This window comes from Triturus cristatus, chromosome 6, assembly GCF_964204655.1.
Source record: "Triturus cristatus chromosome 6, aTriCri1.1, whole genome shotgun sequence".
In the NCBI taxonomy this organism is placed as follows: Eukaryota; Metazoa; Chordata; class Amphibia; order Caudata; family Salamandridae; genus Triturus; species Triturus cristatus.
In genome coordinates this window covers 1005125123-1005148303 of record NC_140589.1, presented here as the reverse complement: position 1 = coordinate 1005148303, position 23181 = coordinate 1005125123, and the positions used below count along the sequence as shown (strand labels likewise).

Below are 23181 nucleotides of genomic sequence, written 5' to 3'. Positions count from 1 at the left end.
TCTTTATTATGTGTAGAGTGTATGTCCTCATCCTCATCCCCTATATCCTCATCCTCATCCTGTGGTGCAGGTGAAAGAGGAGGCACTGGTGAGTGAGCTGGAGAAGGTATAGTGTTTGGAGGCTGTGGAGGTGGAGAGAAAGGCCTCATAGGAGAGGTGGATGAGTCTTTTTTTGTGGATGGTATCTCAGGAGTTCCTGAGGTGTCCAATTTCCTCTTTTTAGGTGGTATAGAGGTGACATGTCCAGTAATGGGGTCAATATGGAGTGTTTTTGTCTAGGATCCGGTGGATCTGGATAGAAAAGTTCTTTGGATCCATCGTCTTTTTTTGGGGCCGAAGATTTCAGTTCCGAATGTTGTTTTGGCCTGTCCTCTTTAGCTTTAGGAGGGGTTTTTGTCTCCTTCAGCTTCGGTGGAGCTTTCATCTACGAAGGTTTCATTCGTTTTTTCGGATGCGAAGGCTTAGATTGAATTTGCTTTGGTGCCGAAGAATCCAGGACCTTGGGTTTTGGCTTCGGTGTCGAAGATTCTGGTGTGGATGGGACCTTGGGTTTATGCTTCGGTGCCGAAGATGGTTTCTCCTCACCGTGATGTGGTTGGCTCGAGCTGTCTGAAGGCTTTGTGTGCTTCGGAGCCGGGTTTGGAGGCGGGGCTTCTGAAGTCTTGTCTCGGTGTTGACCCAGACCCGAAGGTGAAGGTGTTACCAGAGCCTTTTGTTTTTTCGAGTCAGGGGTGTCGACATCAGTACTCATGCTCCGTTGACCTGGAGTTATCGTCATGTCTTCTGTGTCCGGTTCTTCGGCTTCAGAGACACTGGCTTGTTCATCTCCTGTCTCTAGATCATCGGGACCTGCCTCGAAGATGTTGTCCGGCGCTGGAACGGTGGATCTGGACATTTCGTGATGTCGAGCCCGGCGATCATGTATAGTCTTCTTAGACCTGAAAGAGTCACAGGCCTGACAGTGTTGACTCTCGTGTTCTGGCGAGAGACAAAGGTTGTAGACCTCATGGAGATCTGTGTGTGGGAATTTAGCCCCACACTTGCATTTTTTAAATGGAGTCCTTTCCATATGCTGGATGATGGCGCCGATTGGTCAAACGGCCCACGTTTATGACAAACTCGAAAATGTCATTGGAAATGGATACACGGCGAGAGAGATCACGATCGAAACAATACCGTCGAGCAGTGAGAGTATTTGCGTGTCGAAGGGGAATCGAACGACGTCGACCCGGAGCGCAGCATATTACATCCTAACCCGATGGCGGAAAAAAACTATCTAAGGATGGAGTCGATGCCCATGTGCACTACTAACCAGAGGAGGAGTCACCTAACCCGTGACTACAAAGACTTCTACAATAACAAAGTGCAAACATCTGAGCCCAACACCAGATGGCGATCTATGGAAAAGTATGCGATCTACAGCTCATATGCTTCGAATATAGTTTTACAAACATTCACAAAGGGGAAGGGGTCCCTTGGGGACCCCTTCCCATTTCCGAATGGATTACCACCTACTTGAAATAGGTGGTAATATGCAAATGTTTTGCAACCGCAATTGGGGTCACAAAACATTCATACATACCGATGCGATTCGGTATTAGGAAGGGACGCCCTAATCAAGCCCATTCCTAATACCGAATCGCAAACCCATTTTGCAATTCGGTAACAGGTTACCGAACCGCAAAATTAGGTTTGCTGCATCGGAAAAGGAATTTTTGCGTTCGCAAATGGGCAGATTCTGCGAATATGCCCTTTTGTGAACTCAAAAATGCTTGATACATCTGCCTGTTAGGCTTTATCAGCATTTCAATCAAACTTATGCAGCTCCCTAAGTTAATTTGGCTGTCCATGCCATTTACAATGCCATCTAGGTCATTCTTCATATGACGTCCTCTATGGTGGAGGTCTGTATGAAGGGAACTCTAGCATAGTCAGCAAAACCAACCACTAATTCAACCCTTGTTCTCCCAGCCTCTTCTGTTTTTAATACTATACAATTGATTTCGCTATCTGCCTGAATCCACTTCAGTAGACCTTTCATCTATCAGCCCACTCTGTGTCCTACCTAGATTTCACCAACATGGATAATATTTTTTTTCTAGCCTTAGTCCCAAATGTAAAAGTCCTGTAGTTGTTTTGCTTTTCTTGTTAATCGGTTCTAGTGCCAGTAGACAGGTGTTAGGGCTAGGCCTGTCAGTTTATTTTGAGAGCGTCTTTACCAAAGTCTCCGAGAATTCTGTCAACATTGGCAGGCACCACATGTGAATGAATATAAGTACTTGCTCTGGAGCGCCATCTGAGACATGTCGGCAACCTCCAATTTCATTTGTTGTAGTAATTGTGTGGTAGAATATACCCAGCATATCACTTTGTAATGAATGTAATTAAATCTGGAGCTTCTGCTAAACAATCTACAGCTGGATAACACCCTGTCCCATTATGTGTCAGACAACAGTGCACCCCGTTCGATAATCTTGTTATAGCATTTAACCCTCTGCCACTACATTGTCTCATTCCAATGTTCTTGCTTGCCTTCTGCAGCAGTTGCCGTTATTATTCATACAATTTCTGAAAATGATTCACTATATGCCCCCACTTGTTTACTGTCAGATGTTTGAAGCAGAAAAAATACTCTATAAAGGGAAAACACAGTAAGTGGGAGGCCACATCTTCCTTTACCAGACAGCTGAACACCTATGCAACATTTTCAGATGTAACCTTTAACTAAACGTTTAACTTTAGTGATCAATGCTATCTGACTTTGGAATAATGCGATAACTAAGCTGATAATGCAATTGCTTGAGAAGCAACTAATGTATTAAAAACGCTAGTCTCAAGGGAACAACATTGTCTGTAACTGGCTATCTAACATGGAATTCTATTCGTTGTGGTAACAAAAAGTTCCAGTTTCAATGTAGAAAATAGGAGGAAGATTAGTTTATGCTGTTAAAACCGCATCAATTTTGAGTTGAAATTACCTTTACAACTAGCTAATATTCAGATTGTTAGTGACTAGAATTTACAGGTTTGACCTGCTGAAAATTACCTGAGGAAATTTTCAGGGGCTGCTGTAATTACCACTAGGCATGTAATGATGATGCATGTGTACATAGGAGGTTGGGGAGGGATCACAAAAGAACGGGAGCACCTAATTATTTTTTTAACAGTTGTTACAGTGTTAGAACACCAAGATGATTCAGCTAATTACAAGAACAGGATCACTGTAGTGGACGGCTACATTTTGAAAAAAAAGCCCTCTGGGTAGAGAAACATACATAATTTAGTTGATATGAGCAGTCAACACTCATAATTGACACATTTATTCATTTGAAGGGTCATGGATACTAGTTCACCCATACTCTAACAGTCGTGACCACGACAACTGAATCTGCATCATATGTTACAGGAGAATACAACAGAACCAAGCAGACCTTTGCAACACTGATGTTGATGTGTAAGCTACGTACACCGAAATCGATGCACTTTTATGAGAAATTATTTGCAGAAATTACTTAAACATAAAGCTTTCATGGCAGAATCTTGAAGCTGGCAGGATTTCCGGTGCAGCAGAGTGAGACTGTATGCTGACAGAACACCCACACCAGGGCCACCTATCTCATAGCCACAATTCTGATCTTCACACAACTCCACTGCATTTTTCATTCCCCTCAATACTCACTGTTCATTCCCTTGTGCAAACCAATCGTCCGTACTGCAGACTGACCACTGATAGCTTCACTGAAAATATTCACATTGTGACACCTGTGCTGTCATGGATGCGTTAGTGTGGTGATCTAACAGAATGAATTCAGTTTCTTTCCACTGCTAAGAGACAAACACCAGGTCATTTCCTGTTGTGGGTTTCCCTCACTTAAGCTCTGCAGCAGTCACTTGCAAATGAATAATGCTGTCACATAACATCCTCAGTAGTCGAAAAATGAGTAGGCTTACACCTCTCAGCACAGGGGCACGTCTGGGTGCTGAGAACGGTTTCCCACTCTATCATTTTCCATTTTGATTGGTAAATTTTAAGTACAAGGCAAAAAGCCAAAGGGGTTACAGAGTCCTTTCCATAAAATGATAAAATATGGAGTTGTGGAAATTCCCAAAAAGGAAACATGGATATATAAAAGAGAACATGTGGTGGTACGTTTTGAACAAAGGTTTAAGCTAACTATTTATAATAAGCAATACATTTTGAAAAAATATATATTTTAAATTAAGCAACATTTCTTTGTAACAAAGTAACATCCTCTAGATAAAAAGGTTGAAAAAGATAAGAAATTAACAGCTAATGCAATGGTAGCAGCTTTGACCGTGGTAGAATGAGATCACAGTCCTGGAGTCTGTTTATTGGCCAAGGTGTGGCAAATCTTAATACAGAGCATGATTCAGCGGGAGATCGTTTTCTTCTGTACTGATTTGCCTTTTTTCACTCCAGAGAACTCCACAAAGACCTGATCGCCCACCCTGTGTTCTCTGGTATTGTCAAAGTAACATGTGAGAGGTCTTTTGGGGTCCAAGCGATAGAGCCTCTCCTTCTCCTTACTAGGGTAAGGAGGAAAATAGAACACCAGCAGGGTGGTGGTTTGACCTTTGTGGAACGGCGTCACACTTTGGTAGAAATGATGCTCGTCCAGTTGGTATGGAAAGAAGGTAGTACATGGTAGATTCACACAAAGAGCCTGAAGCTTACTCAATTGCGTGCTGAGGGGATGGTGGCAAGGACTGCCGTCTTAATAGTGAGAACCAATAAGGGACAGCTCTGAAGCGGCTCAAATGGAATGCACATCAATTAAGTGAGGACGAGATTAAGGCCTGATTGGGGAAACGGAGAAGAGTAAAAAATATGTTGTAGCCCTTTCAAAAGTCGCATCACAACTGGTGACAAACAATGAGGGTTGATGTGGCAACTGTATGAGGGCCGAAAGGGCAAAAAGATAACCCTTAACCATTTCCAAATCAAAGCCTAGCAGGCAAGAGGCAAAAGAAACAAGGACCGTCATTTAACTTGCCCTGGAGGGAGTCAATCTGGTGTGTGCAGCACTAACCCGCAAATCTGACCCAATGACAGGCATATATAGTTTTAGTCGAAGGATACCCGGCTGCCAAGACAACATCAATCACCTCTGGAGGAAGATTAAAGGTGTTCAACTGTCGCCACCAAATCTCCAAGCATGGAGAAGGTGGAGATTGTGAAGACCCAGGTGCAGAACCCTGCTTTGTTGTTGCAACAGCAGGTCCTCCAGGAGGGGCAGCCTGATCAGAGGAAATATGCTCAAGCCCAGCAGTTTTGTATCCCATACTCTCTGTGCCCAATCTCTAGCCACTGGGAAATTCTGGGCCTTGTCAGTCCAGATCTTCTTGAGAACATGGGGCAGGAGTGGTACTGGGAGAAAGTGATAAAGGAGTTCAGAGTTTTGCACAAGGCAGAATGCGTCTCTAAGTGAGAGACGCCTGGAAAACTTCAACATTCAGAAGGGCTGACATTGCGCATTCTGGGTGGTGAATAGATCAAGTCAAGGGTCTCTCTATTTGCTCAACCTCCAGGTACAATTGTCGTGAGCCACACCCGAGCATTCAAGGAGCCTGACAAGTGGTTTGCCACTAGTGAAATTCCCTAACGGTCCAGCCATTTCCAGAAGTGCAGCACCTCTTGGAACAAGGTGCGGGACTTCACCCTGTCCTGTTCATTGCAATACCATGTGGTGGTGGTGTTGTCAGTGAGCACCTGAACCATCCTTCCCTCGATGGATGGAAGGAAAGCTTTTAGTGCCAAACTGATGGCCCATAGCTCTAGAAGGTTGATATGGAGACGGGACTCTGCCAGAGACCAGAGGGCTCTGATCTCCATTCCTCCCCGATGGCTGCCTCAACCCAGAAGCGATGTATTGTTCCCACTGCCAAATCTGGGTGGGGTAGAGAGAGGGGTCTGCCATGGACCTAATCGCGATCCAACATCCACCACTGCAGGCCTTTCTCAGTCACCTCCAAAATCTGAAAGTGGTCAAAGAGGTCCCCTTGATGTTGGGCCCACTGAGACTTCAGATCCCACTACACAGCCTGCATATGCTACTTAGCATTCTCGACCAGCAGGATGCAAAAAGCTACAAGCCCCAGTAGCCTTAGAGTCAACTTCACTGGAATCCTGGACTGAGGCTGAAAGATGGGGATTACAGCCTGAATGTCCTGGATACTCTTTCCTGGGGTAAAGGCACCAATCCAAACCATGTCCAGAATGGCTCTGATGAAAAGGAGCATCTTAGGAGTCAGGAGAGACTTTGGCATGTTGATAGCGAACCCCAACGATGATAAGAGGTTTGCCGTAGTCTGGAAGTGGTTGACAACTGTCTGGGATGAGCCCAATTTCAAATGCCAGTCGTCAAGGTAGGGGAAGACTGGCACCCCAACCTTCAAAGGAGTGCTGCCACAACTGCCTTCACTTTTGTAAACACCCAATGGGCTCTGGTGAGTCAGAATGGGAGAACAGCAAACTGGAAATGCTCCTTTCTCTCCACAAACCGCAGGTAGCTCCAATAGGCAGGCAGGATTGGAACATTGAAATATGTGTCCTACATGTTCCAACACCAACATCCAGTCTCCATTATAGACTGCCGATAAAACCTGGGCAATGGTAATCATCTTGAATTTCCCTTTCAGAGGAATCGATTTAGAAGGTGCAGATCTAAAATGGGTTGAAGACCTCTATCCTTCTTAGGCACCAGAAAGTAGTGGGAATAGCAACCATCCTACTTCTGGCGCTGGGACCCTCTGTATAGCCCCCTTGGCCAAAAGGGATAGCAATTACTGCTGCAAAATGGAGAGATGATCCATCATCAGTCACTGGGTTGCTGCCGGAGTGTGCAGTGGGGATTAAAGAAAGGGCCTGGCGCACAAGTTACTTACTTGTGTAATGATATATCTGTAAAGAGACATTAGTTAGTGATAAATTCCTTACCTTAGAATATCCCCAGGCGTCACACTGGATCCGGAAAGTTTTTCTTCAGCAGTACCCCTGCGCGTCGGTAGGCGTCGTCAGTAGGCTCCGCGTACGTCGCTGGCGTCGTAGTCGCCGAGATGACGTCGCTGGAGCTACTTAGACGCGCCCACGCATGCTGACGTCAGTTCTGTACCCGACTTTCCGCGCTAGGAACATAGAGCCATGCAAGATACTGACCACTGGTGCATTGAAACTAGATGACCTTAACCCTAGAAATCAGTTCACAGAACGGGGAGGATGGGTGGGGCGGTAAGGAATCTATAAATGTAAATGTGTTTGTACTTTTATAGCGCACAGCTACCCCGGACCGGGGTCTCCCGGCGCTGTATTCATACCGCTAGGGAACCCTTCCTGGCTTTTTCCCTGTGAAATGTCCACTCCTGGGCATCCCAGGGTGAAGCCAGGCATCCCCAGCGCTGTGGGGCCGTTGTGGAGATTAAGCAAGCTATTGCCCAGAGTTGCAGCATGGGACCCATGATTAGAATAGGCACTGAGGCGAGAATATCCAGTCCGCAGAATTTATAGCCCAAGACCCTGCCGCGACGGGAATCGAACCCTGGTCCCGGACCAGTGCTCTGCATCGAGGTCTGCCGCTCTAACCATTGAGCCACACTTCTATCACTAACTAATGTCTCTTACAGATATATCGTTACACACGTAAGTAACTTGTAGATCTGAAAGAGACAAGTTAGTGATAGATTCTGTAGAGATGAAATTCCGGAAGCAGGTAATAGTTGAATAAATTAAGTTTAATCCAGGTAAGCCCTGACACCAAGAGGCCTCTGACAATCTACCATGAAGTAGTCAACTGTCCCTCTCAACCGCCACCCTCGCCCAAGGTTCCAGAATAGAACGGGGAGACGTCATGGAACCCTGGGCGAGGGCTCGTGGCGGAAGGTGGCGCGAGGCGAGTCGCGAGGACAGATCTAAGTAAACACAACACATCTCCTCATTTACAGAAAAATAAAAACAAGAGGAGCAGTAAACACAAAGTAGAGTGAGCAACTGTAAAGACAATATGAATACAGGAATGCCATAAGTGCAAAGGATACAAAACAAAATATAATTAATCACATACAAAATCTTGTAACTTTTTTGGAGGAATTATTTCTCTCCCATGTCTACTAATTGTGGACTCTTTGACATTGGAAATACCAACGTCGAGCTCATGAGGGGGGAACCATCTTGAGACATGTCAGAAATTCCAACTTGGGGAGTATCGTCCGCACTGCGAGTAGTGGAGTCATATGACGTGCGAACAATGGTCTCCCCAGCGGAACTCTCAGGAATAGGTTGATCTTTGGAAATGGCACTAGAGTTACTGAGACTGTTGGAATTCTCCTTCAAGACAGGACCACCACTGGTGCCCTCCTCAGGATCGTTTAAGGGAGGAACCTCACTACCTACATGGGAATATCCCTGGTGGATGTTGTCGTCAAGAATCCAATCATATCTAGAAGAGGTGCCGACACTCCTCCACCCTGGATCAGAGTTCTGTGGGGGCAAGGTACCATCTCCCCGGCACAATGACAAAGACGACAAATGCCACACCTTTCCATCACTCAAGAGGGCAGAATTACAAAAGACTTCCTTGACCATAAGGGGTTGCGAATAACGGCTAAATCCTTTTTTGATAAAACCGCTACTCTTGACTCTAACCCACTGTCCTACATGAATGTTGACATGTTTGCATGCATGTTTGGAGTCATAACGGTCTTTACTCTTTTGCTGAGTTTGTGCAATTTTGTCGTTAACCGATTCCATAGACCAATCAACTTTCTTTGGGAATGACCACCCAATACAGTCTTTGGTGATAGGTGTTCTGCCTCTTAATAACACAAAGGGACTAGAGCCAGTAGACTCGCAGGGTGTCACACGGAAACCCCACAAGTGTGAGTCAATTCCTTCCTCCACGAGAGATCGTTATGATTGGCCAATTGCACAATCCCTTTCACAACACGGTTAAACCTTTCCACTGCACCATTACCAGCAGGGTGGTACAGGGAGGTAGTCTTGTGAGAAATGCCATTGTCACTGACAAACCGCTTAAAGTTGTCAGAAACGAACTGTGGACCATTGTCGGTTACAATACACTTGGGCAACCCTTCCCTCATGAATACACTTTTTAAGAATCTGACGATAGCTTTAGCATCAGCAGATTGCACGATTTCCACTTCTGGCCATTTAGAAAAATGATCCACCAAGACGATGAGATAAACCTGCTCTCCCTTTTCCCAAATGGGGCCAAAAATGTCAATTCCCAATCTCGTCCATGGCATGCAAGGATTGGATAGTGGTTGAAGGGGTGGTTTCAAGGTATGCTGTGACTTATCAGAATTTTCACAAGCCAGACAATTCCTCACCCTCCTCTCAATTTCTAGGTCCAACCCCGGCCACCAGTAAGAGTTTCTAACCCAACTCTTAGTTTTCCCTATACCAAGATGCCCCTCGTGACAGATATCAAGCAATTTGGATCGAAGGGAAGTGGGGGGTATGACTTTACCATTTCTGAGGATAAGACCACCTTCTAATGACAACTCGTGCCTCAATTCCCAGAAAGTACGCAAACTGTGGGGTAAGTCTTTTTTGATGGGCCAGCCCTCAACAATATACTTCCCAACTTGGCACAAAGTAGTGTCTCCAGCTTGTGCTGATAACCAATCATGTTGCAACATACAAGAAATTTCATCCAGAATCTTAGCAACACAAAAAGACTCGATTTCTCCCACGGAATCATCAGTGACAGGCAAGGGTAAACGACTCAAGCAGTCAGCAACAACATTTTTGGACCCAGGAACATATTGTACATTGTAATTATAATCCAACATTCTCACAGAAATACGTGCAAGATGGGGAGAGGCAGTTTGTAAGTAAGGATGAAATTCTGGAAGCAGGTAATAGTTGAATAAATTAAGTTTAATCCAGATAAGCCCTGACACCAAGAGGCGTCTGACAATCTACCATGAAGTAGTCAACTGTCCCTCTCAACCGTCACCCTCGCCCAAGGTTCCAGAATAGAACGGGGAGACGTCATGGAACCCTGGGCGAGGGTTCGTGGCGGAAGGTGGCGCGAGGCGAGTCGCGAGGACAGATCTAAGTAAACACAACAGATTCCTTACCTTAGGATAGATACCCCAGCAATACCAACCCCGGTGGTGGATCTGCGAACCAAGATCACACCAGAAAGTCACGGAGAACAGAACGGCCAAAGAAGCCGTCTCTCCGGACTTGACTGTCAAGGCAATAATGCTTAGTAAAGGTGTGCAACGAGGCCCACGTGGCTGCCTGACAGATGTCTTGCAGGGGGACACCATGTCCTAATGCAGTAGTGTGAGAAAGTGCCATCTTTCTTGCATGGTATGCCTCACTTTTTGCTGAATTGCTGAATGTACTTTGACTGAGTGTGCCCTGGACTCCTGCCAATCAGGTGCCCAGGGCCTATGTTCCTTCCCTAAAAACACACAAAACCCAAATTGGCAAACCCTGACCACATGTCAACCCCTGGTAAATGGTACCCTAGGTACTCAGGGCCTTGTGACCAGGGAAGGCCCCTAAGGGCTGCAGCACTCATTGTGCCACCCTTAGGGGCCCTGTACCCTTACACACACACACTGCCTTTGTAGGCTGGGTGTCTGGGTGCAAGACAAAACAAAGTCGACATGGCACACATCCCTGTGTTCCACGCCCATCACCTACACTGCCATGGCATACATCAACCACCCCTCTAGCTGGGTGCCTTATGCCAATGGTGTGGGCACAGGAGCAGGAGCCCTGTGCCCATACAGTACCCATGCCCATTCCTGAGCACTGTAAGTGCAGTGCTGCCATTTAAGAGTACATGGTGCTGAGAGCTCGTCAAACACGAACTCCCCAGCACCATAATGGCAACACTGAAGACTGAGAAGTTTGGTATCAAACTTCTCAGCACATTAAACCCACACTGATGCCAGTGTGGGATTTAATGTACCAAGCAACCCAGAGGGCATCTTAGAGATGCCCCTTTAAACCTAACCTACAATCCACGTCTACTCTGAGGCTGCCTAGGCAGCCACACAGCAGACATGTTGCTGGACCCCTGGGTGGGAGAGCCCCTGCTCTCCTGGGCCTGAAACAATGCACATCCTGGGCGAGGTGCTAAATCTCCTCCCCCAGGATGGGCAGTGGGAAGCTTCAAAGGCATGCCGCCACTGTGAGCTTCCCCAGGCCACTGCAACCCCCCACTCTGGCGGCAAGCTTGGCCGGAAACCCCAAATAAGGACAGGGGATGTGCCAGCCTGCCAACCCCACCCCTGAGGTGGGGGAAGCGAGGTGAAGCACATCTCCGGGCTCTCGCCATCTTGAAGATGGGAAGCCCTACCCTATCAAGACTAGGCTACTGCCCCCCTCCCACAGGAGAGAGGCAGGATAGGGGGTGTACCCACCCCAGGACAGGGACCCATTGGTCCCTGCCCTTCACCTACCTGTAACGCCCCTAAATCTAGTATTTAGGGGCACCCTGAACCTTCCTTCCCCAGATTCAAAAATACAAAGAAGAGCAAGAAGAAAGAAGACCTGCCCTGCAGCTGCTAAGAAGAGGAAGACACCAACTGCTCTGGCCCCAGCCCTACCGGCCTGTCGACACTCGAACCTGCTCCTGCTCCAACCCGGCATCTCTTGTGGCCAGCAACCTCACAAATCCCGGAGGACCTGGCTACCTTTTGGCTCTAAGCCCCTGGGACTCCCATGAGTAGAGGCTCTACTCAAAACCTACCTCTAATCCCTGGCAGCAGCCCGGAACCGCGAACCCAGCACACTCTGCACCAGCCAAGTCTGGCCAGTGCCGGAGTGAACAAAGACCACGAGGACGACCTCACAGCGACTGTGACCCCGAGTCCGGCACCCAAGGACCTCCCTCGACACTCCTGAAGAAGCCTGCAGCCTCAGAACAAGGTGCCCCCCCTACCGCGATCAACAGAGGGTAAGATCTCCCGACACCAACAGGCACCGCTGCACGCAGCGCCCCGCGGTCCCCTGTGCCCACTCCCGGGGTACCTATCTATCCTCCAACTACCCAACTTACCTCTCGAAGTGGTGGTGGCACCTGAAGAATCCTCGTCCCCGAGCTTGCAGTCTTTTTCCAAACCGGAGATTTCCCATTGAAATCAATTGAGTGCCCGAAGGCTCAAAAGCACCCTGCACCCAGCCGCCCGAGTGGCCCTGGCAGTGCAACCTCTACACCTACCTACTTCCCCACTTGCCCTGAGTAAGTGACCAGGAGCCCAGCTCCCACAGCCACGTGGCTTGCTAGTCAGCAGCCACCAACCAAGGCCCCCCTATCCCTCATAGGATAACATTGGGCCTAACTCTCTCTGCACCCGTCCGCCCTAGAGTCGCTGAGGGTGAACCAACTGTACCTACCTGACCCTGGGAGACCCCTGAGTCGATGCCCAGAACCTTAACTCTGCCAGTTGAGTACTTACCTTTAAACCGATAACTCTATTTTCTTCATAGGGTAACATTGACTGGGTTTTTCCTGAAATTTCTTCTAAGTGTGGATTTTTCAAATCTTAAAATATTCACCAAAAATCAGCCGAGTAACGAAAACGAAAATACTCACCTGCTCTTAGGTGAGCTCCCAGTGCTGGATCTTGGTGCCCAGCACTGACTCTGAAAAATACTTACAACTGTACTTACCAGTAACCCAATTTTCTCCCGTAGGAAATCATTGACTGTTTTTCTGTGAAATTTCTTCTGTCAATTTCTGCAATCTTTAAATATTCTTTAAAAATCGTATAATATCTGAAAACGTAATTACTTACCTCTTGTGGATAAAGGTCCCAGTACTGAGTCTAGGCACCCAGTACTGGATTACAAAAGTAACGAGAACATACTGTACCTGCAACTTGAATTTTCTTCCATAGGGAATCATTGACTGTTTTCTTTGAAATATTTTCTAAGTGTCAACTTTTAAAACAGCTAAATATTGTTTAAAAATCATCCCAGTAATTAAGTCGACTTTCATCACTTGATTCTAAGTACTGACCCAGGACTGAATCTAGGATCCAGTCCTGGAATTCCAAAAGTAATCCTAAAAGTAATCTGTTGCAAATAACTTGAAATTTCCATTGAGCTCAATGCATTGTTGTGGTTAAAATAGAGTTGCCTATTGCAACCACTTGTAACTGTTTACAAAAGTCAATTGCATATTGCAAAAGTATTTATATTCTGAGAAAGTATATTTTAAATCCAATTGTTGGTTCTAAAATAAAACAAGCATATATTTTTTATATATAAACCATTGGCCTAGAGTTCAGTTATTGAGTGTGTGAGACCATTTGCTGACTGAGTGTGTACAACAAATGCTTTACACTGTCCTCTGATACTGCCTTACTGCTCGACCAAGCTACCACTTTAGAGAGTAAGGTTATATCTAACTTTAACCTCTGTCAACTCTGGGGGACTGTGGACTCTGTACACCCTGTACCTATTAAGGAACAGTATATACAGAGCCACTTTCTCACAAGTAGTAGCTGCTGTCGCCCTGGTAGAATGGGCGAGCAACCCCACCGGATGTTCCCTTTTAGCCAGAGAAGAACAGGCTTTGATACACAAGACGACCCAACGGCAGATGGTACTCTTGTGTACAGCCCGGCCTTTCTTGGTGCCTACATCACCAACAAAGAGCTGGTCATCCACCCGGAACTGTTGTGTGTGATTCAAACAAAATGAAAGCACACGTTTTGAGTCCAGACGGTGGAGCCTCTCTTCCTCTCTGGAAGGGTGCGGAGGCGGAAAGAAAGTGGGCAAGGAGATAGTTTCCCTAATATGGAAGACAGTGACAACCTTTGGCAAGAAGGAAGGACGAATACGAAGCACAACCTTGTCCGGATGAACCGACAGAAAAGGAGGCTTACAGGAAAGAGCCTGGAGCTCACTCACGCGCCTAGCGGAGGTGATGGCAACCAGGAAAGCAGTATTCAAAGTTAATAAACCAAGAGGACAGTTGTGAAGCGGCTCAAAAGGAGCGCACCTCAAAAAGATAAATACCAGATTTAAGTCCCACTGCGGCATCACAAACGGAATAGGAGGGAAAAGGTGAGTAATGTCTTTGAGAAGGAATATGCTACTTACCAGTATGCATCTGTTCTTGGCATGTAGAGCTGCAGATCTACACAAGTGTGCATAGATCGCCATCTAGTGTTGGGCCCGGATGTTTGCAGTTTGTTTTTCCTCTTGGAAAGTCTTTGGAAGTCACGAGGTCGGTGACTCCTCCTTTGGATCGTATTGCGCATGGGCTTCGGCTCCATCCTCAGATTGTTTTTCGCCAGCAGGGAAGGATGGAGCGTAGCAATAACAGTGAAGATGCCCATGTGTGTGTTATCTAAATAAGATAAACTGGAACAGATACCGGTAGCCGGGGAGGCGGGTGGGCGTGTGTAGATCTGCAGCTGTACATGCCAAGAACAGATGCATACTGGTAAGCAGCATATTCCGTTCGAGGCATATGAGCTGCAGATTACACACTTGTGCATAGATTATATAGCAGTACCCACCGTTAGCGGCGACCACCCGTATCTGTTGCAGTGGTTTGAAATAATGTTTTGAGTACAGCCTGGGCCACACTAGCTTATTGCTTAGTTTGCACATCTACACAATAGTGTTTGGTGAAAGTGTGCGGTGTTGACCATGTAGCTGCTTTGCAGATATCATCTAATGGGATGTTTCCTAGAAAAGCCATTGAAGCCCCTATTTTACGTGTAGAATGGGCTTTAGGGGGAACGCATAGCGTTCGTTTTGCTTTGTGGTAGCAAATCTGAATGCATTTGACAATCCACCTAGCTATCCCCGACTTGGAGATGGGGTTGCCCTTGTGTGGTGGAGAGAAAGAGACAAACAGTTGTTTGGTCTTACGGAAAGGTTGTGTTCTCTCTATGTAGTAGAGTAAGGCTCGTTTGACATCTAGTGTGTGGAGAGCTCTTTCTGCAACAGTTTGTGATTGCGAGAAGAATACTGGTAGTTCTACAGATTGGTTTAGGTGAAAAGGAAAAATTACTTTATTGAGGAATTTTGGGTTGGTACGGAGAACAACTTTGTTATGGTGCATTTGCAGAAACGGTTCTTGAATGGTAAATGCTTGTATCTCACTGACCCTTCTGAGGGAAGTGATGGCTATGAGAAAAGCGTTTTTCCAGGTTAAAAATTGGAGTTCACATTTGTGCAATGGTTCGAAGGGAGGCCCCATTAGTCTGGTAAGAATGATATTTAGGTTCCACACAGGTGAGGGTGGCACTCTAGGGGGAATTATTCTTTTAAGGCCTTCCATGAAGGCTTTAATGGCAGGTACTCCAAAAAGTGATAGATGTTGCCTGTTTTGTAGGTAAGCTGCTATAGCTGCGAGGTGCAGGCGAATGGACGTATAGGCTAGATTACACCTTTGTAGGTGGAGTAAGTAGCCTATGATGTGTTGAATGGAGACGTCTAGGGGATTGATGGTGTTGTTGTGACAATAGACAACAAAACGTTTCCACTTGGCGGCGTAGCACGCTCTAGTAGTGGGTCGCCTAGCTTCCTTGATGACGTTCATAGAGTCAGGGGGAAGATTCAGATAACCGAATTCTAGGACTTCAGGAGCCAGATTGCAAGGTTGAGCTGAGCTGGGTCCGGGTGTCTGATCTCTCCATGGTTCTGGGTTAAGAGGTGTGGAGAGAGGCGTAATGTTTGGTGCGGTACTACAGATAGTTCCAGCAGTGTGGTGTACCATGGTTGTCTGGCCCAAGTTGGAGCTACTAGAATTAGTGTGAGGGAGTGTTGCTGTAGTTTGCGCACCACTAGTGGAATGAGTGGGAGAGGCGGAAAAGTGTACGCAAATCTGCCTGACCAGTTCATCCATATCGCATTTCCTTTGGACAATGGGTGTGGATATCTGGCGGCGAAGCTTGGGCATTTGGTGTTTTCGTGGGTGGCGAAGAGGTCTATCTGTGGGTGCCCCCACATCTGAAAGTAAGGGTGTAGAACTAGTGGGTGGAGTTCCCACTCGTGGATTTGTTGTGTTTGTCTGCTGAGTAGATCTGCCATAGTGTTTTGTACTTCTGGGACATGCAGAGCTGGGAGAAATATTTTCTGGGGTATGGCCTGTGAGAAGTTGGCCTGGCATATGCTGTTCCTAGTTATAGGGACACCTTGCACCAGTCCAATTCGACTCCTATTGATGGTAGGTTTAAGACAACCTTTAAAGAAAGCTATCCTAGTGGTAGCTGTGGAGAGCAGCCTTCAGGCTAAGTCTTGAAGGAGAGTTAAGCTTATTGTTTTACCATAATAACCTCTTGAATAACCAAATGAAAGAGTAGCCCACACAGGTATATATATAAAATATATGTATTTATTCTAGACAGAATCCCACAGTCACTTTATGTGGCTAGTGGCAAAGTTACAATTCAAACAAGCATTTCTAAACACAATAAATAGCACAGAAATCAATGGGCCCCAGGGGGGGACCAAACCATATACTAAAATAGTGGTATAAGAACCACGACAATTCTACAGGCAATGCCTAGGGCATTCAGGATCGCTGGCCCCTTAAGAATCCACCCACAGTTAAGAGGAAGGGGACCCACGAGAGGCGTGTGCAGTGCGAGAAGTTGCTGTCGGGATCGCAATGTTAGCCTATGGAGAATGTCGCGGTTGAATAATTAAGGTTTAAGGACACTTCTAACAACAGTATAAAGTTAAGGCTTGAGACTTAAGGCTTTGGAGAGCCCACCACCACGGAAGTACCGAAGTACCACTGTTACCTGCCCCAGGGAAGCCGGGTGCATAGGTCGATTCTGGTGTCGGGTCGCGGGCTGATTTTCTATGGAAAAGGAGTCCAAACTGCTGCTAGCTGGAAGTGTCGCTGAAGTCGTGAAGATTGAAGTTGAAGAAAAGACAAAGATGAACCTGAAAGCAGAGGGGACAGAGTCTGGGTCACAGCACAGTGACCAGGGAGCTCACAGGAAGGAGCTCGTGGATGTCGGGTGCTTCAGGTGTGGAAGGTACAGCTGGGCTCTGCAGTCACGGGCTCCGGGAGGCTTCAAGGAAGGCCAGCTTCTGGAGGGCGACTGTCCCACGTCGGCTGAGGGTCGCTGCGGTGTTAGTGTCCCGATTGGATCCACTAAGCATTGGCAACCGCAACCCACGCAAGATGAACAAAGCAGCTGCTGGTGCAGACCCACGTGGTCTGAGGGTGCTCTCCTTTGCAGGGAGCGTAGAGCAGGCCTGGAGCAACCAGGGGAACTCTTAGAAAAGAAGATTGTCCTCCGTCAGGGCCCACAAGTCGAGAGACAAGGGACCGCGGAAGGCAGCAAAATGGAGTGCGTAAAAGGGCTCCCACGGGCCACCGGAGCGGGCCAGGGAGCTGAGGGTCGGCACAAATGCTGCTTGAAGGTTGGCTCAAGAATGGGCCAAAGCACAACTTCCCCACTGGTCGGGGTCGTGTGCTGGACAAGAGGTGGCCGGTGTCTCGGGGTATGCGGGGATCTCGACACCCACGTGGTCCAGGGTGCTCAGACTTGCTGGGCACGCTCACAGGACGCTGGGATGCACTGGAGACCCACCTCGAGGTTGCTGGAAGGCGTCGAAGGTCGTGAGAGCAACGAAGTTCCAACCGGGTATCTTGTAGTCTTTTAGGTGCCTGCCAAGCAGGGGGATAACTCCTTTATCCCAAGGGAGATTTCTTCAGTCAGCTGGGCAGCAGCTCGTCGAAGGTCAGTTCTGTGAAGTCCTGTACGAATCTAAGGCTCTAGGGCAAAGTTATTCCCATATATCCCCAAGATTAGGGGATGGTCCAAAATAGAGCCTACCAATCAGAGTAGAGGCGGGAAAGGGTGGCTACACCCACTCCCCTTTGTGTGTTTCCCTCCTGGGCGAGGGGCAGGATGCCCCTGAACCGGTTCCAGGCGGTGTATGCAGAATTGGGGCTCTGCAGCTGCCTACGTGCAACTCTGAATGGACTTTTTGGTGCACCCACCCTGTTCCAATCCACATATCCTGTCTGGGGAGGTGCTGGCACCTCCCTGCCACAGGAGCCCTATTGTCCAGATGGCGAGTCTGGGGTTTTCCCCAGCAACAGCCAGCCAGAGTCGTGTAGGTGGCGAACAGTAGCCATTTTGTGGTACATGTGCACTTTTAAATTGGTTTCCAAATTCTACCGCTTTTCCCATATCACCCTCCTAGCAAGGGGGAATCGTGCCCCCATGCCCATGGCTGGACTGGGGGTATGATTCCTTCATGTTTGACACCAAACACGATATGGTTCTGTGTAGCCACTCCAAAGTTACAGCGATGACGCAATAACTTATAATGCGGTTAAGAGTATATGGTATGGCTACACTACAAACAACCCAGTAACATTTTTACGAAGGTTGCAGGGAGGCCCTACTCACGTAGGGGTCCCCCCTCACACATACCTCAGCACCCAGCCCTGTAGGATTACCAGGGCCTGCCATAGGGGTGACCTATGAGAGTATATGTGTTGTAATGGTATGGGACATAGGGTACCTACATCCCTGTAAGGGGTGCTAGCACCACCTTACCCAGGCTACAGTAGTGGCCTGGTGGTGTCAGTTTGGGTGGCTGTCCCAGGGTGGCACAATAAGTGCTGCAGCCCTGGTAGGCCTACTGGGGGCCCCATGCCCTGGGTACCTAGGGTACCATCTACAAGGGACTGGTAGGGCATGTCCAGCATCCAATTATGTTTGTACCTAGAGTACTCACAACAGTTTTAGGGAGAAAGCAGATAGGCTGGGGTCCTGGATAGCAGGATCCCAGCCAGACTAGTCAAAAACCACTTAAATACCAGGCAAAAAGTTGGGGGCAACCATTAGTCAGATTCCACTCTCCTACATGGCCCATCTCCATATGCTCTGTGCTAGCTGAGAGAGCTGTGGAGAGTGTGTGCCACCTTGTTTTTGAATATAGTACATGGCTGTCATGTTGTCTGTGCGGATTAGGACTGCCTTGCCTGAAATCTGTGTTTGAAAAGATTTTAGGGCAAAGAGGATTGCTAGTAACTCCAGATGGTTGATGTGGAGTAACATTTGTTGAGGTGTCCATGTGCCCTGCACGGTGAGATGTAATAGATGAGCTCCCCAGCCGGAGAGCGATGCGTCTGTGGTTAGTACTATCTGGGGAACCGGGTCCAGGAACTGTCGACCTGTTGAAAGGTTTGTGGTGGTCCACCACTGCAGAGAGCGATGGGTGCGACCGTCTACAAACACCAGATCTGTTAATTGACCCTGAGCCTGGTTCCATTGGCGCGCTAAGCACTCTTGGAGAGGACGCATCTGGAGTCTTGCGTGAGGTACTATGAAGATGCAAGAGGTCATCATCCCTATTAGTTGCATAAACACCTGAGCTAGAAGGGAGTGTTGTGCTATGAATTTTGCGCGTAGAGCCTGAATGTTTGTAATCCTGGAAGGATTGGGGTAGGCGAGCGCTTTTGAGGTGGCTATAGTGGCACCTAGATATTGTTTTATGTGGGATGGTTGTAGATGGGACTTTTCGTGGTTTACCATGAAGCCTAGCTGGTGAAGTAGCTGGATCGTGGTGTGTGTGTGTGTTGTACACACTGATTGTATGAACTGGCCTTTATCAACCAGTCGTCTAGGTATGGGAAGACATGAATGTGCTGTCTTCGCAGATGTGCTGCCACCACTGCTAGGCACTTGGTGAATACTCGTGGTGCCGTTGTGATTCCGAACGGGAGCACTTTGAATTGGTAGTGTTGGCCGTCCACTACAAATCTGAGATACTTCCTGTGAGCGTTGTGCACTGGAATGTGGAAATAAGCGTCTTTTAGGTCCAAAGTTGTGAGGAAGTCGTTTTGGGAAAGTAGCGGAAGTACCTGCTGAAGCGTCACCATATGAAAATGGTCTGAGTGTATGTATTTGTTTAGGGGCCGAAGGTCTAGGATGGGCCGTAGAGTCTCCTCCCTTTTTGGTATGAGAAAATATAGGGAGTAGACCCCCATATTTTGTTGGTTGGTAGGAACGTGTTCTATTGCCTTTTTGTCTAGGAGGGAGATTACCTCCTGCTTGAGTAGCAGTAGATGTTCTGGTGACATTGGGCGTTGTCTGGGTGGAATGTTTGGGGGGGTAGGTATTAGTTCTAGGCAGTAGCCTGAGCGAATTATTTGTGTTACCCATTTGTCCGAGGTGATGGTAGTCCAGACCGGAAGGAAATGTTGGAGTCTGCCCCCGACCGGAGTGGGATGGTCTGGGGGAAGTGGAGGGAAGTCATTGGGTAGGCGCGGTGGCAGAGTGGGAGGTGTTTGTTTTACTTCTGCCTTTGTTATTGTTGCCCCTGTAGCCGCCCCTTTGGTAACCCCTTGTAAAGGTGGACTGAGTAGGGGATTTGTATGAAGTGGAAGCGGTGTCTGAGGAGTAGCCTCTGGATGTGCTCCGAAAGGAAGAGCGGCGAAAGGAGCGTCTGGGAGGGTGAGATTGTAAGGCTCCCATGGATTTTGCCGTGTCAGTGTCCTTTTTCATTTTCTCTAGGGCGTCATCCACTTTTGGGCCAAACAAATGTTCCTGGTCAAAGGGATGGTTGAGGATGGAGGCTTGTACCTCCGGTTTAAAACCTGATATCCTTAGCCAGGCATGGCGGCGGAGGAGGACACTAGTATTGATGGCCCTAGAGGCTGTGTCTGCTGCATCTAAGGCACAACATATGGAGGTATTAGTAACTGTTTTGCCCTCCTGAATTAGCTCATTGGCCCTAGCTTTGTATTTATCAGGGAGATGGTGCATTATGGCTTCTAACTTGTCATAATGGGCCCTGTCATACCTCGCTAGTAGTGCTTGTGTATTGGCGATACGCCATATATTGGCTGCTTGAGATGCAGTACGCTTGCCTGATGCGTCCAAGAGTTTAGACTCTTTGTCAGGTGGTGGTGCGTCGCCTGACGCCTGGGAGTTGGCCCTGTTCCGTGCTGTGGATACTACAGGGAATCTAGTGGCGCTGGCCCTCTGATGTAGGAGGGATCTGTTGGAGCGGCTTTAAACTTTTCAATGCGCGGGTTAATGACCCTGGCCCTGACTGGGTCCTTAAAGATCTCCGGCGCATGTTTTATAACACCTTTAAGCATAGGCAATATGGAGGTGGTCCTATGTGTGGTGTCAAATGTATCTAGGAGGAAATCCTCCTCCACTGGGTCGGTATGTAAATCTACCCCGTGGTAGTGTGCCGCACTTTGCAGTAAATGGTTGAACCCTAAGGAGTCTTCTGGTGGAGAAGGTCTGGAAGGGTAAAGATCGTCTTGTGGGACGTTAGGGATATCAGGGATATTATAATTGTCCCATGGGTCTGGGGAACCTGTGGGAGTGGGGTCCCCTGTAGGTATATCTTGGGGCACATCCCCTATGTCATCATATGGCTCCCCTTGATCACCATCATCCGGGGATGGGGTCGGGAAATGATGAGGTGGGGGTGGAGAAGGTGGAGGAGGGGAAGGTGGAGGAGGTGGTGGAGGTGGGGAAGGTAGTCTGAAAGGGGAGGTAGCAGAGTCCTTCCTTTTTGGAGGTGGAGGCGGAGCAGGTTTCTCTAACTGTCTCTTTTTGATAGAGAGCATTAAATGTCCAGTTTTGGGATCCTTAGTGAGTGTTTTTTGTAAGGGATCCGGTGCGAATAGCTCTGGAGAGGTTGGTTGGTCTGTCGGCGCCGAAGGCGTCGGGGCAGTTGGTTTCTTAGGTTTGTCGGTGCTGGTTCGTTGTTTGGAACCATGCTTGGAAAGCTCCGGTTGTTTAGTAGGCGCCGAGATGGATTTCGGCTTCGAAGTGTCGGTGCCGGTGACCTTGTGTGCTTTTGTCGGAGTGTTTCGGTGTGGAGCTCGGTGTCGAGATGGAGGCCGGTTTCTTTTTCGGTGCCGAAGAGTGTTTATCGGCTCCGACGGTGGGCTGGCTCGAGCCCGAGCCACCCGAAGGCTTAATTGGCTTCTTTACCGGTCCCGAAGGTGCGGTAAGCAGTGTCTTTGGTCTTGCTTAGGCCCGAAGGTGAAGGCGTGACCGAAGCCTTTTTCGGTGCCAGCGAGGGTGTGGGGGGGGGGGTGTAGAGTAGTACTCACGACCCTCTGTGCCGGAGAGTGATGTCCTCCACATCTGAATCGTCGGCTTCGGATGCGCTGACGAGTCCCTCGTCGGTGTGTTGTTCTGGAGCGCCGACGCCTTCCCCGAAGATGTCGTCCGGGATCGCCGTCGAGGAGTGTGCTATGGTTCTTCTGGCTCTTCGGTCCCGAATAGTTTTCTTGGACCGGAAGGATTTACACGCCGGACAGTCTCGAGCCTCGTGTTCAGGGGAGAGGCAGAGATTGCACACCTCGTGGAGATCGGTGTGGGGGAATTTGGACCCACATTGAGGGCACTTTTTAAATGGAGTCCTTTCCATTAGCCAGGACCGGAGCTTGGGTAGGCCCGAAGGCCGCCGTCGACGACTGGAACCGAAGGTGTTGCTGATGAGAGGCGCGTCGAGTAGGGAGATCGCGATCGAAACAATACCGTGAATTGGGGTGAGGATTACGCGTCGATCGTCGAACTGGAAGCTGTTCGGAACCGGAGCGCAAAGATTACATCCGAGCCCGATGGCGGAAAAAAACAATCTGAGGATGGAGCCGAAGCCCATGCGCAATACGATCCAAAGGAGGAGTCACCGACCTCGTGACTTCCAAAGACTTTCCAAGAGGAAAAACAAACTGCAAACATCCGGGCCCAACACCAGATGGCGATCTATGCACAAGTGTGTAATCTGCAGCTCATATGCCTCGAACATCTATTAACAAAAGGGGACTTGAAAAGAGAGGGCTGATCAGGAAGCCTGAGAAAGGCCAAGATTGCAGAAAGGTAGCCCTTGATAGTGCCCAGAGCAGAGCCCTGCCGGCCCAAAGAAAGAAGGAACAAAAGGACCACTGAAAGAGGGACAGAAAGGGGATCCACCGCCTTTGCAGTGCACCATGCCACAAATTTGTTTCACCTGCAGGCGTATACCGATTTAGTGGAGGGACGCCTGGCTGCCAAAATGACATCACAGACTTCAGGAGGTAAGTCAAACGGAATCAACTGTCACCACTTAATCTCCACGCATGTAGGTGGAGGCTGGACAGGTTCGGGTGGAGGACCGTCCCCTGCTGCTGCGACAGAAGATCTTCCAAAGCGCAGAAGTGATGACATTGCACC

General features: G+C 48.2%; 1 protein-coding gene across 2 annotated transcripts in view; it reads right to left on the bottom strand.

Moving 5' to 3' along the window:
• Positions 1 to 23181, bottom strand: part of SYNE1 (spectrin repeat containing nuclear envelope protein 1) — a 1959630-nt gene that overhangs the window by 202144 nt on the left and 1734305 nt on the right. The window contains exon 1 of one of the 2 annotated variants that reach the window (XM_085611790.1): positions 3680 to 3799. The exons of the other annotated variant lie outside the window; for it this stretch is intronic. The gene's annotated coding sequence lies outside the window, so the exon portion shown is untranslated. Of the gene's footprint in view, positions 1 to 3679; positions 3800 to 23181 lie in introns of those variants that run through there. 2 annotated transcript variants of the gene reach the window in all.